The sequence below is a fragment of the Pleurodeles waltl genome, chromosome 7 (genome assembly GCF_031143425.1).
Source record: "Pleurodeles waltl isolate 20211129_DDA chromosome 7, aPleWal1.hap1.20221129, whole genome shotgun sequence".
Classification (NCBI taxonomy): Eukaryota; Metazoa; Chordata; class Amphibia; order Caudata; family Salamandridae; genus Pleurodeles; species Pleurodeles waltl.
Window position 1 is genome coordinate 717,831,043 of NC_090446.1, and position 14,943 is coordinate 717,845,985.

Below are 14,943 nucleotides of genomic sequence, written 5' to 3' on the forward strand. Positions count from 1 at the left end.
GGACAATGTTTCCATTGTGTGTAATTAAAAATAATCTTTGGGGTACTTGCTCTGTGAATTAAATGGTGTCCATAATAATTATAGCAAAACATGTCACTTTGGATTGATAAACATCTTCACTTTCAAATACAGTAATATACTGCAATCAAGTCATCATAGAATCAACTGTTTCTACATCCACGTCATCAGAAACAACTCTGGGTATTATTACATAGTTCATAGAAAGTTTAAACATATACGGTATTTGAATGACCTCCGTAGGGCTGTATATATCAAATTTGACCTTATCCCAAACACTCCCATCAGGAATTGGTGTAGCAGAAATGTTCACAAAAGGCAAGTCTCTGTGGACCTTGTGCAAAGAAAAATTGGGTTTTAGGACCTCATCCACCAGTTCAACTGTTGATCTTTCAGGAAGGTAATGACCATGTATTAATAGAAAGAAAGTAATAATAAAGCCAATCCAAAGGATGAAAGCTAATATAGTCAAGGAAAGCCACAGATAGTTCCATGGGAAAATAAAATAATTTGTCTTAAGCCAATTTATCAGCATATGTGTTTTTGGCAGTTCAGGTGTAGAAGAGGGAAATGAGTCCGAAAATGTGTCATTGATTTCGTCAAAGTATCCAGAAGCAGTTAGTGCAAAAACGGCAGCCATATTTGGAGGAGGAGAACTGGTAGGGGTCTCCCGCAGTTGTTCACTGTAAATGATGGCATCCATCTATGTAGAAGTTGTGTCAAATCAATCAGCAATCCCTGTGCTGTTTGTTGTGATAGATGTTAGTCAAACTAATGCAAGATCATTTCCCACCCTCCCCAAGCTTGGAGAGGTGTCAGCATTACTGCTCAAAACTTGTAGAGAGACATGTTGACCAGTAATGAGAGGGATTCGGGAACTACTGGTTGATCCTCTTGGTCTGCTGTGCAGGATCGGCCACATGGTGTAACTTGACATTGTCAATAGATACAAAGCATTTTTTTAGCACCGGCAACAGTGGTAGGATGACAATTCTGATACCATGTATTCCCAGAACTGGGACCGGCACAAGATAAGAAGGACCAAACTCCTTTTTCACAGCACTTTTTTCACTTACTAGTTCACCAGCCTTTGGAATCCAGCCGGTAGATGTTATTGGTACTTCCTTAATTTCTACAGAGGCGGCAAAAGCGTTGTTGTCACGGAACTGTTGTAATTCCTGCAAGACAGTGGCACATTCATTTATGTCAAAAGGTGTTTCTGCTGCCTCCACGCCACGACCTTGAACATACATTTAAGTTCTAAACAGGCACTCGTATGAAGTACAACCCCCCAGGGACCATCTATGCAGATGGTTAAGTGCTCTCTGGACTCCATAAAGGTGATTCAGCCAACTACAACCCTTACTTAATATTCTGGCTGTTAAGGATTGCTTTAAATCATGGTTTCGTCTCTCCACAACACTATTTCCCTCTGGATGAAATGGAGACGAGTAATGGAGTTGGACCCTTAATGAAGCCATGGCGTCCCTGAATGCCCTTGAGGCAAAGGCAGGGTCCTGGTATGAGTGGAAAGTCACAACTACATATGTGCCGATGAAGATCAGCAAATCTTGCAAATCTTTAATAACAGTCCGAGTGTTAGCCGAGCATTGTGCCACACCCATAGAAATCTGGAGCAAGAGTCGACAGCGACTAAGATGTATTTGTATGCACTGTCTGGTGTTAGGGGACCACAATGGTCCAATTACACACATTGTAAAGGTTTGTTGCAAATTAGGAGGGGTGTCTGCGGTGGGCGTTTGACAGTGGGCCCATTAATTTGTTGGCAGATGTCACAACAAAGGACATACTGCTTGGTCTGTTTGTATAAACCTGGCAACCAATAACATGCTTGCAACAATGATATTGTAGCCGCCACACCAGCCTGGGCAGAACTGCTTTAATCAACTTTGGTCTTAGCTCCGAACCCCTATGCCTGGTATCTTAACTTCTGCGTCAAGGAAACCTCCCATTGGGTAGGAAAATTTTGCAGGAAATGCTTTTGGAAAGGGCGTGCCTTCAGCTGTGGCATTCAAGGCAGCTCATTTGTCATTGTCCGGTTTCGTTCTAGAATGAAGTACTGCAACAATAGCAGCCGTGGCTACTGCTGATTCAGCAGCTTTATCAGCCAGTGTATTTCCAGCAATGTGTATTCCAACACGCTGGTTTCCAAGCGTATGTACAACATGGACATTTGGTAGCATTTCCTTCAGATCCACTACTTTCCCCCACAGAAGCCTGTTATTAATGGTGTTGCCTTTCTCTGAACCCATTCTGGCGCCAGTAATGCAGGTATTCATTGAAGGACTGGACACAATGGTACGAATAACAAACAATCAGTGTTAGCTGTGCAGGATCCATATGTTCAGTGCCATCACCAGAGCCTTTAGCTGTGCCAGTTATGCAGTGCAATCCCCTAGGGATCGTGTGAAAGTATGTTTTGGATAAAACTTATTACCCTCCACATAGCTGCTTACGACTGCACAAGCAGCTGAGTATTGATGCTTTGTGCCTATTGCAGGTTGTGCTGAGCCATCGGTGTACATGACTCTTTGATATTGATCAATAGGCAATGTATTTGCCGGAACTGGGTATTCTAGTGCCAAACCTCTTGTGTTTGTAATTTTGGGTCGAAGATATAGTCGACATCAGTGGGTGTCAAAGACGTTGCCCATTGAATCCAACGTGGATGTAATGCTTTAGCGTTTGGAGCGCGTGCTTTGGTAACAGCCTCAAGGGCTGGAATTTGGGGTACAACAATAATGTGTTTCCCCTGGGCAAGTGGTCTTTATTTAATGACGGCCATCTGAACAGCAGTGAGAATCTAATCAGCTGGAGAAAAGTGTTGTTCTGCTGTAGAGTACAAATGTGATTTGTATGCAGTCAGGACTATCTCACCCTCATTGCAAGTTACATAGGTGAAACCAATGGCACCAGCAATTACTCTGATGAACAGATGTTTTTTATTGTCCCTTGTGTGTAAGTGTTGTGCTGCAAACATGTCTGTTTGCAAAGCTCTGAGAATGCTTGTGTTCGACTGTCAAACATTTACTGGAAAAGTCGGGAAGTATTAAGTCATATAAGGGTTTTATATGTGATGCGTAATCTGGAATGTAAATTCTGCCAAAGTTTAGGAAACCTAATAGAGATTGGAGTTGTTTAATGGTATTTGGAGTTTGTAACTGTGCGCATTTTTTCAAGAATTCTGGCGCTAGGCTCTTCCCTTCACTTAATAGCTCGTATCCCTAAAACAGGACGCTAAGGAAGCTATTTTTGTTTTTTTAAAGTTGAATTTATAGCCGAATTTGTCAAATCATACAACAATGCAGGCTACCCGTCTTACATGTTGCAATGATTCATAATCTGTGAGATATATATCATCTATATAGGACAATGCTTCAGGGTCAATGTCTGTAGTCTAAGACTATTCTGTACGAATGGTCTGGTTTAGCTACTGACAATAAAGGATTATTCATTGGTGAAACACAGGATTCGATTATGCCCTGGTACTCTAGTTGTGTGAGGATTTCCCTCACTGCTGCTTTAGCATCATGTTTTATTGGATATTGTGGTTGAGGTTGGGGTTGATTTTTTATTGGTGTTACATGATAGGGGGAATATTTATCCCACTCTACGTGGTTGCGATATAATGCGGGTGCCTGCGCCAATGCCCAATCAATGCTGTAGAATTCTGTGATCTCATCAGGAACAAGGGGTGAGAAAGAAGGTTTCATAACCTCTTCACTGTATGGGCAAGTACAGACAAATTCTGGTGGCCAATCCTTTTCGGCCAGTAGAATATCATATATATTTACGACATGGTCCCAAAAGATTGCGTAGATTGTGCGTTCAATGTCTCCTTCTAACTGTAACGTTACTTTGTACACCCTGTCAGGCATGGAGACATGCACGTCCGCAGTTTCAACTTGTAGGATGCCATCAGTTGCTTTCACCTCCAGGTGCTCTTGAAGATTCCGGCGAACTATTGTGACCTCTGCTGTGCTGTCTAGCAGCGCTAGTGCCCATTTCTTGTTCTTCAACAGAGACGTCTTCTTGAGTGGCATGAGGAATCGCAACTGCTGCCAATTTCTTCTTTTTGAATTGGGTTTTTTGTTGGGGAAGTTTCCCTTCTTTTGTAACAGAAACTTCTGTAGAACATTGTGGTTCCTGTCTTGGTTTCACTTACTCAGTTCTTCTCTCTGACCGCCCACCTCTCTCACTGCATTTTTCCAGTGAGTCCTGAAAGGAATGAGATTGACGTGTATCAGTATATTGATATCTGTCAGGCTTTTTTATATTATCTCTATTTCTGAGATTGTATCTATTCTGTGGGGTCTCCGTATGTAAGATTCTCCCCTTTCTTTTTTAGGTGTTTGTTGTTTTTATCTGAGCGTTTTTGGGAACCCTCAGGAGCTTGCTTTGTAGAATCTTTTTTAGATTTACCCTGAAACTGGTTTTGTGGGTCTGGCCTCCAGACTATCTCGACCAACACTAGAGTAGGTCTCAGCGATAATCTTTGGTAGCTCACGTTCTTGATCCTGTGGAGCAACGTCCTGGAGCTGCATGTGCATTGCTAGTGCAACTGCTTCCCCTTGAAGATTACTCAGTATGATGGAAGATACAGTGGCAAAATTGCCCATAAGTTGCATCCCCAAGTCTAGGGCCAGGACAGCCCTGTATTCATCTTGAATTTATTTAAACACTTCTGGTAAATTGGCAAGTGTCGGTGTACCGTGTGCGGAAGTATAGAGCGTGGCAAATACCGTGCCCCAAGCATTGCAGTTATCTACAACGAGAACCATCCCAAATGGCAAGCCAATAGTTTATATTCTATGCTTATCCTGAGGTCCCGTATGGGGAAATACTGCTTCCAGGACATTTATTTTTTGAGCTATCCAAAATGGAATCTCTTCTTGTTTGGTGGGTACTTTACCCATGATCGAATGTACAATCGCAGGATTAATGCCTGCTGTTACTGCATGTGGTTGCACCGGGGCAGCCGGTGCTGGGTTTGTATTAAATGTTTGCATTACAAACTGTACTAATTGTCTATATATTGCTGTAAGCTCAGCTTATAAGCGACAGACTTCAGCTACCGTCAAGGTTGCTGCAGCAGGGTGAGGTGTATATGTGGCCATAAAGGCCAGGTAGGGCCATCATTGCATAGATGACCTAACCTAACATGTAGAATTGTATGGGGTAGGGCGCCATCAAGCCAATTATTATGTTCTTGATAAGATAGAGGTATTTCTAGATATGCATATGCTCTGTATTGTGCAGGTATGTTTGCGAGTGTGTAGTGGTGAAATGGATTTGTGTTCCCATCAGCTGATGGAAATGTGACCCAAGAATAGAAAATTTCTGTTCTATAGGCTGGATGAGCCTTAACAACAATTGCAACTGGACCCCCCTGGGCTGTTAGGCCATGTGCCAATAACTGTGCAGGAAGGGGTGGTCGCATATTGACTGCAATTGCTACCTGTTGTGGGCTTGCCATGATGAATGGTAAATTTTGTTTAGAGATCAGCACACCAAATGGGAATTATCCTTTCAGAGTTCAAGCTTGTAGAACCTACAGCATTAGTTGGGTACACCCTATTTAGCTGAGGAGGAAAATCCTCAATACCACAGACTTCTCTGTATATAGTACTGAGGTATCTTTGCATGTAGTGAGACAGAGATACTCAGGAGGACCTGAAAATGAGTGCCTGATCAAACGTTGGCAGCACCGTGTCGCATAGGATCTCATTATCCTAATGAGACTACTGGATTTGGGCGGCAGAATCACTTGCACTGTGTGGGACTAAGTCTGAACCTACTACAGATGACACCTGTCGGCCTAATCCTGGTTTTGTACCAGCTAACTAGCAGTGCCTCATCTCCACCCAAGAGCAGGGATGATTGGGCCGTCTAGCCCATGACACAATTGACTCCTCAGGGAAATCGTGGTCACTCAGATCTCATCCGTTTCTCTCAGTTACTTTAGTCTCACATATGCAAGGACAATCAGAGGCAGAATATAGTTCAATAAGGTTTTATTGAAGTAACTGCATCTTAGATAATAAAGCATGTAATGTAATAACGAGGACGATGAAACATGACAGGATTAAAATTGTGACAAGGAGTGTTAAACATAAAAATATTGCTACCATATTGTCTCAACGATCATTAAGAATAGTCTTACCTAGGCTATGTTACAGTACAGCATGTTAAGCTCTAATCCTACCCTTCAGTTTCCCCTGGGAAGACATCATCCCTCATACCTGAGCAAGAGGCCTGTAGTCTATATAAGCAGCTGCAGCGAAGCACTCAGCAATCAGCATACAGTTGTGGTCATCTAGCTGGAATCTCACTCTAATGTACATGGGTCAAAGTAGTGTTTTTTATAATAGAACAGCTGATGTTCCAAGAAAGGATCCCCACGTAAGAGCGTGTATGTTTCTGTGAACATTAGAGACAAAGCGTACCACTTTTGCCGGCAACCTATCTTACTGCAGCCTTGAGAAAAGCACAGAGTGAAAGAAATGTCTTGTTTAAGAATGCAGTGCTGGCCTAGGCAAAGAAAGAGAAAATAAAACAAGACCTCATATGTGGCTATTGTTAAAATAATAAAACAAAGCTGAATAAAATATATCTAGGTTAAAGTGCACAGTGGCAGGCCTAGTTTGCTAAAATAACGTATGTAAAACTATAGCTAAAATGGCTATACAACACCTTACTCCCACAGCTCTGTTGTCACCTTCACACAGGTGATATTGTCCTGTACAGGCTTACTGCACAAATGACAATCCCACAGTGCAGACAGTGTGTTGATTCCTGGGAGGCCATAGTATTTGAGTCAATAGCTTGGTCACATAGCAGTCATTATACAATGCATGCCTTTGAATTTTGGATGTGATCTCTGTAGGATAGACACATATGCCCAAAGGGCTGTTTTGTGGTACAGGTACGTACCACAGAACCCACCCCCCTGAAGTGGCATGATTCTGCATTTGGTAGGCCATTTGTCATACATGGATAAGGAAGACACTTTCTGTGCTCAACATGCCAACCCCTTGATTGTTACTCAAGTGTAATGGTGAAGTTTGTATTGTGGCAGTTGCATGTAGGGACTGTATGCAGTGAGTCAATCTTCCAGAGTGTGAATGTGTTGATCCATTCAGGCCTTAAGAGTTTAGCCTTAACAAGCCACATAGGTGTGTAGTGTTTCATTGTGGCTCACATCACAGTACATGTTGCTGGAGCATGGGCTACCTGATGTCAGTAAGCTTGCTTAATCATTGTAGGTCCTGAGCAGGGTAGTGGGTTAGTCTGTAGATGGAACTACATGTCTATAGTCATGCCCCTGTATGTATTGGTTTTCATGTTTAACACTTGTGGAGTGTTAACATTTTTAACATTCTAGCTTGGTATTTCTGACCTGTATGTGATTCAACCATTTGGGAAAAAAACGTGTGATTGTAATCTCTTGATTTGTCTTTTGCATCCATGCAGGTAAACACCCATCAGAAGAAGGAGCTATGGAGAGCCATTGCCCGAAAGGTGCAGACCTTGCGGGTTGGAAGCCGGCGGAGTGTCCACTGTCAGACGAGGTGGGAGGACCTGAGATGCTGGGCCCGAAAGATGGCTGAAGTCCAGCTGGGGATGTCACCCCCCACCCCACTAATGGCCAGCATTGATGAGCGTTTGAGGGGAGCACAGCAGCCACAACAGGGTGAATACAGGGCATATTACTGCCTGTCACATTGCCAAGTGAAGGTGTTAGGTTCTGACATCTCCCCCTAATGATTAGGGATGAGCTGTATGTAATACATTTGATGAGTGATTGTTTGTGTAGACTTGTCATGTGGTGCATACTGATGTGCCTTGCCTATTGGCCCAGGGACTTAGGACACAACTGTGTACAATCCACAAACAATTTGCTCTCCAGGGACAACATATAGCTGTGCACATTGATCAATCAAGTACTTGTTGTTGTTGTAGTGGGTGTGAATTCTATGCAACAGACCACTACTCCTCAGTGTTACAGGCCAAAAGAAAGGTTGTGATGGATCACTGTCCTCAGCCATGTGTCTGTGAAATGAGTAATTTGTCATCTACCCCCAGAGGCTACTTGTCTTTATCATATGACGGGTGCTGCTGCCTCACTACTGTCTGAGATGTGAAGATGGCCATCGTACATGTGACAGTGCATACGTTTTTTGGGGTGCAGCTATAGATCAATACTTTCCCTTGGTAAATTGGGAAAGTGCATTAACATAATGTATCTGCCATCACTGTTGTCAACATTCATTGTGCCTACATGTCAGCATGTGTCCCTTTCTATTTTAAAATATTTTAAAATATTTTAAGCTGCTGTTTCATGCATGGTCTGCCTGTTTTGATGGGACAATTTGTATATTCCCTCGCACACATGTGCATGCCAACCTTTGTGAGAATAGGACATTTTCAAAGGGGATACATTTCATGTGGTACCACAGACAGGAGTGTGTCACCATTGATTACTGGCTGACTGTAGGAAAGTACCATCTTCCTTGGCATGTTACCCCCATTTTTACCTGTATGTCAGTATGTTTTTGCCTGTCTCACTGGGATCCTGCTGGTCAGGACCCCAGTGCTCATAATTTATGGCCTAATGTGTATGTATGTATAGTGGTTGACTGTGTCACTGAGGCTCTACTAATCATAACCTCAGTGCGTATGCTCTCTCTGCTTTTAAATTTGTCATTGTAGGCTAGTGACTTCATTTAACAATTTCAATTGGCACACTGGACCCCCTTATAAGTCCCTAGAATATGGTACCTAAGTACCCAGGGCATTGGGGTTCCAGGAGATCCTTATGGGCAGCAGCATTTCTTTTGCCACCCATAAGGAGCTCAGACAAACAAACCCTTTCACAGGACCGCCACTGCAGCCTGCATGAAATAGTGCACACACTACTTCACAGCCATGTACACTGCACTTAAGTAACTTATAAGTCACCTAACTGTCTTACCTTCACTTGCTGAAGGTTAGGTGTAAAGTTACAAAGTGTGAGGACAGCCTTGCACTCAGTGCTTAATTTGTAAATAAAAGGGTGCCGGTGCCCAAAGCCCTCCTTTTAAACACGTGGTTACTGCAATTAAATGTGTGAACACGGAATACTGATGCGGTGCAATCCTGAAGTCATCTCGGGCCTCTTCAATCCATATAAAGCCACTCCCTGCCCCTTCAGCTTTCTAATTTCCCCCTTTGTGACGCTTTTTCGTTTTTCCCTTCCTCCGTCTTTCCTATATGTGTCTTTGGCTCACAGCAAATACTTGAGGCAGAAGAATAAGACCCGGCACTCAAAAATAAGTGCCGGTGCTCAGCACTGGAAACAACAAGCACAAATTAAGCACTGCTTGCACTAGCAAAGGTGCCCCCAGGGGCGCCACTAAATGCGTGCACTACATATAGGTCAATACTTCTATGTAGCTTCACAATGGTAACTCCGAATATGGCCATGTAACATGTCTAAGATCAAGGAATTATCCCCCCATTCCACATCTGGTTTTGGGAAGCCAATTCCATCCATCCTGGGGGCTCCACTATGGACCTCCAGTACTGCCAAACCAGCTCTCTGAGGCTTGCACTGCAGCTACAGCTGCTGCCACCTTACAGACAGGGTTCTGTCCTCATAGGGTCTGAGCAGCTCAGTCCCAGGAAGGCATAACAAAGCATTTCCTCTGAGAGCAGGGTGTTACACCCTCTCCCTTTGGAAATAGGTGTTACAGGCTGGGGAGGGGTAGCTTCCCCAGCCTCTGGAAATGCTTTGAAGGGCACAGATGGTGCCCTCCTTGCATAAGCCAGTCTACACCGGTTCAGGGATCCCTTGTCCCCTGCTCTGGCACGAAACAGGACAAAGGAAAGGGGAGTGACCACTCCACTGAACATCACCACCCTAGAGGTGGTGCTCAGAGCTCCTCAAGTGTGTCCCAGACTTCAGCCATCTTGCTTTGCAAGGTGTGGGGGCACTCTGGAGGGCTCTGAGTGGCCAGTGCCAGCAGGTGATGTCAGAGACCCCTCCTGATAGGTCCTTATCTGATAAGGTAGCCAATCCCCCTCTCAGGGCTATTTAGGGTCTCTCCTGTGGGTTCTCTTCAGATTCTGCTTGCAAGTTTCCTTCAGGAATCCTCCGCAACTACTACTTCATCCTCTGACCTCGGATCTACCGCAGCCTGCTCCAGGAACCGCTGTAACAGCAACAAAGTATCCACAAGGGATTCTTTTCTTCTGCAACTTCAGCTCCAGCCAGCAACTGCAACAGTTTCCACAGTGTGCACACTCTGGGGACTCCCTGTCTTCACCTTTCATAAGAAGGACCGAAGAAATCTCCCGTGGGGTGACAGAGTCATTCCCCTGCTCACGCAAGCACCTTCCAAGTCGACGATTAGTGCTCCTGGACTCCTCTCACAGCGGCGAGCCTGCTCCTAGAAACACAGAGGTTAGACTCCATTGACATAGACTGTCCTGAGGTCCTGCTTCTTCTCCTCCAGCAAGTACATCTCCTTCAGCCACTCCACCGGACTCCACTGGACAGACCACAGCTGCGTCCACTTCAGCTTCAGAAGAACCACGACTCACCACCACCCACAACAGGCTCCCCGCAGGAGCTGGAACAAGATCACCACCGACCAGCTCTCCACATCACTGAGCCAGAACCCTCCCGCCAGCTCAGCGGACCCCAACCAAGCAGCCAACAACCTCACACAGTGGATCACCAACTGCGCTGACAACCTCGCACCTCTGAAAACCCATCCCATCAGGCCCAACAGCAAGAAAGCCTCCTGGTTCAACAACGACCTCAAGAACTCCAAGAAGAACTGCCGCACCCTCGAGAAAGCCTGGTGAAAAAACCCGACTACAGACAACATGACCGCCCTCAAGCACGCCTCCCGCAAACACCACCAGCTGATCCACACCACCAAGAAGACAGCATTCAAAGAACGACTAGACAACAACGCACACAACAGCAAGGAACTCTTCAGCATCGTCAAAGAGCTCTCCAACCCCAGCGCTGGAAACAACGACATCACTCCCTCACAAGACCTCTGCGACTCACTCGCCTCGTTCTTTCACCGCAAGATCGCCGACATACACAACAGCTTCGGCGCACAGACCACGCACCCAACCACCAAACCGATGCCCCCCAACACCACCCTCCGTGTCTGGACCCCGGTCAGCACCGAAGACACCATCCATACGATGAACACCATCCATTCCGGATCACCAACCGACCCATGCCCCCACCACGTCTTCAACAAGGCCGACTCCATCATCGCACCCCATCTCCGGGACATCATCAACTGCTCCTTCAACACCGCCACCTTCCCGGAGAGCTGGAAGCATGCCGAACTCAGCGCCCTCCTGAAGAAACCATCAGCAGACCCCACCGACCTCAAGAACTACCGCCCCATCTCGCTCCTCCCGTTTCCGGCCAAAGTCATCGAGAAGACCGTCAACAGTAGCTAGCCGCCTTCCTCGAGACTAATGGATCTCTCGACCACTCGCAGTCCGGCTTCCGAGCCAACCACAGCACCGAGACCGCCCTCATCGCAGCCACTGACGACATCCGAGCCCTGCTCGACAACGGGGAAACAGCGGCCCTCATCCTCCTGGACCTCTCCGCAGCGTTCGACACTGTCTGCCCCCGCACCCTAGTGCAGCGCCTCAGCAACATCGGAATCCAAGAGAAGGCACTAGAGTGGATCATCTCGTTCCTCGCCGGAAGAACCCAGAGAGTCCGCCTCCCCCGTTCAGATCCGAGGCCACAGAAGTCATCTGCGGCGTACCACAGGTATCATCACTCAGCCCCACCCTCTTCAACCTCTACATGAGCCCCCTCGCAGCCATCGCACGCCAACACAACCTCAACATCATCTCCTACGCCGACGACACCCAGCTGATCCTCTCCCTCACCAACGACCCAGCCACCACCAGAACCAACCTGCACGAAGGGATGAAAGACGTAGCCGAATGGATGATGAACAGCTGCCTGAAACTGAACTCAGACAAGACGGAAGTCCTCATCCTTGGATCATCACCCTCTGCCTGGGACGACTCCTAGTGGCCCCCTGCCCTGGGCAGCGCACCCAAACCAACGGACCACGCACGCAACCTGGGCTTCATCCTGGACTCCTCCCTCTCGATGACCAGACAAGTCAACGCCGTCTCATCATCATGCTTCAACATCCTACGCATGCTACGAAAGATCTTCCGATGGATTCCCACCGAAACCAGGAAGACGGTCACCCAGGCACTCCTCACCAGCCGACTGGACTACGGTAACACCCTCTACACCGGAACCACGGCCAAACTACAGAAAAGACTCCAACACATCCAGAACGCCTCCGCACGCCTCATCCTTGACATCCCCCGACACAGCCACATCTCCGGACACCTGAGAGACCTGCACTGGCTCCCCGTCAGCAAGAGAATCACGTTCAGTCTCCTCACCCACGCACACAAGGCCCTCCACGACCTGGCCCCAGGTGCCTCAACAACCGCCTGACCTTCTACACTCCTACCCACCAGCTACGATCGACCAGCCACGCCCTCGCCGCCGTGCCACGCATTAGAAAAGCCACCATGGGAGGAAGATCCTTCTCCTACCTGGCAGCCAAGACTTGGAACTCCCTCCCCATCCACCTCCGTCTGACCCAAGACCACCTCTCCTTCAGGAAGCAACTCAAGACCTGGCTGTTCGAGCAGTAGCGGTTCCCCCTCCCCCAGCGCCTTGAGACCCTCCGGGTGAGTAGCGCGCTTTACAAATTTCTTGATTGATTGATGGATTGCTGACGCAATTTGGAGGAGGTAAGACCTTGCCTTCCCTGAGAGCGACAGTACCCCTGTGCACCGCATCTTCTTCACCTCCTGAGGCCTCTGTGGAAAATTCCTTCGTGCACAGCCTAGCCCAGGTCCCTAGCACTCTATCCTGTGATGCTGAACTCACTGAGTTGACCTCTAGCAGCAAGGGACCCTTCTTTGTAGTGCTGCGCCAACTGTGTTTTGCGCCTCCTTTGTCCCCATGTACTGGGACTCCGGTGGGTGCTGTCTGGTATCCTTAGGGCTCTCTGAAGTGCTGAGAGCCCCCTCTTCCTCCTCACACAGTGTTGAGGCCCCTAGGTCCCTCCTGGGTCCAGCCAGCCCCATTTTGACACAAAACACACATTTGTCATAACCAAGGCTTGTTGACAACTTCCAACACAAAATCACATCTGAATCCATCTTCACATCGTGGGGCATCTTTTGCATCATGCAGAAACCCACTGGCATCTTCCTAGGGTGCATTTCTGCAGTCTTCGTCCAACTGGGGACTCTTCTTTTGTACCCTCTTCCGGGTTGGCAGGGGCTCCTGTCCTTCCTGGAACTTCTTTTGACTTCTGGACTTGGGCCCCTTCTTTTGCAGGTCTTCAGGTCCAGGAATGCAGCAGGTGTTGTTTGCAGACTTGGTTGGTTACTGCAATAATCCATATCACAAGGTGCAGTGTGTCCGAGGGAAACTTGCAGTACTTTACTCCTGCTTTTCTGGGCTCTGGGGCGGGGTAATTTACTTACCTTTACTGTATTCTTCCTCTCCCAGCGATTCTGCACACACTACACTTGTCTAGGGGGGGATTTGTGATTCGCATTCCACTTTCTTAGTATATGGTTTGTGTTGCCCCAGTCTTATTTTCTCCCATTGCATCCTATAGCATTTCCTATTAGTTGTACTATCCTATGACTAATTACTTGTCTAATTCTGGTGCCTAGTGTATATATTGTGTATAATAGTTACCTCCAGAAGGAGTATTGTCTCTAAGATATTTTTGGTACTGTGTCACCCAAATAAATACCTTTATTTTTGGTGACAATGAGTATTGTCTTTACTTGTGCATAAGTACTGTGTAACTATAAGTGGTATTGCATGAGCTTTGCATGCCTCCTAGTTCAGCCTAAGCTGCTCTGCTATAGCTATCTCTATCAGTCTAAGCTGCTAGAACACTACTACTTCACTAATAAGGGATAACTGGACCTGGTATAAGGTGTAAGTACCCAATATAAACCAGGTCAGCCTCCTACACAGACACATATCCGCACCCATCATAGCATGTCATTTGACATGTACAACCACAGTAGCAATGGGAGACATGATGGGTAGACCTAGAGTTTTACCCACAATGTGCATTTCCATATCATTGATGTAGAATCATGTGGCAAACTGCTTTGCACATGTGAAATGGAAAAGGTTTTTAGCCTGTCTGTTGACTTGCATAATGGAGTGACTTGCAGTTATGTTGGAATGACATGTTTTGGCTACAACCATTCAACTACAGTCCTCTGGGTTTGCATGACCAAAAAAAGGAGACAATGATGTTGCTTCCCTTTGGGCAACATGTTGAAGTCCTTCTACAAGTACTTGCAAATCACTGGGCCTCTCCAACATCCAAGGGATTAATGGCGTCTGCTGTTGCACCAAGAGGCTGTCATTGTAAGGGGTGCCAAACATTAGTGGTGATTTCCCTTGGATTTGCTGATTCATTGTGCTGTGGATTTTAGAGACATTTTTCACATTTTGTCCACAGTGTACATTTTCATGCCACGTATGTGACATATCTGAGCAACATTAGTACTACTTCCATGACTCCTTTGGGACATTTTTCACTTGGTGACATGTGCTTTGTTGATAGGTTTCCAGTGTGACACGAGTATTTCAGGGTCACCTTCTCCAGACTATTATACTGTTGTCAACAACATAGCATGGAGAAGGGGGCATCATTTCTTATTGTTGTGTGATTGTGTATGTGACAAATAGATGTCTGCATGACCATGTGTGTGATCTGAGGGAATGCAGTTGGCATTGGCCTACAATTGTATGACAACATGTAAGTGATGCATGCTCCATGAGGCAAAGCATTGAACGTG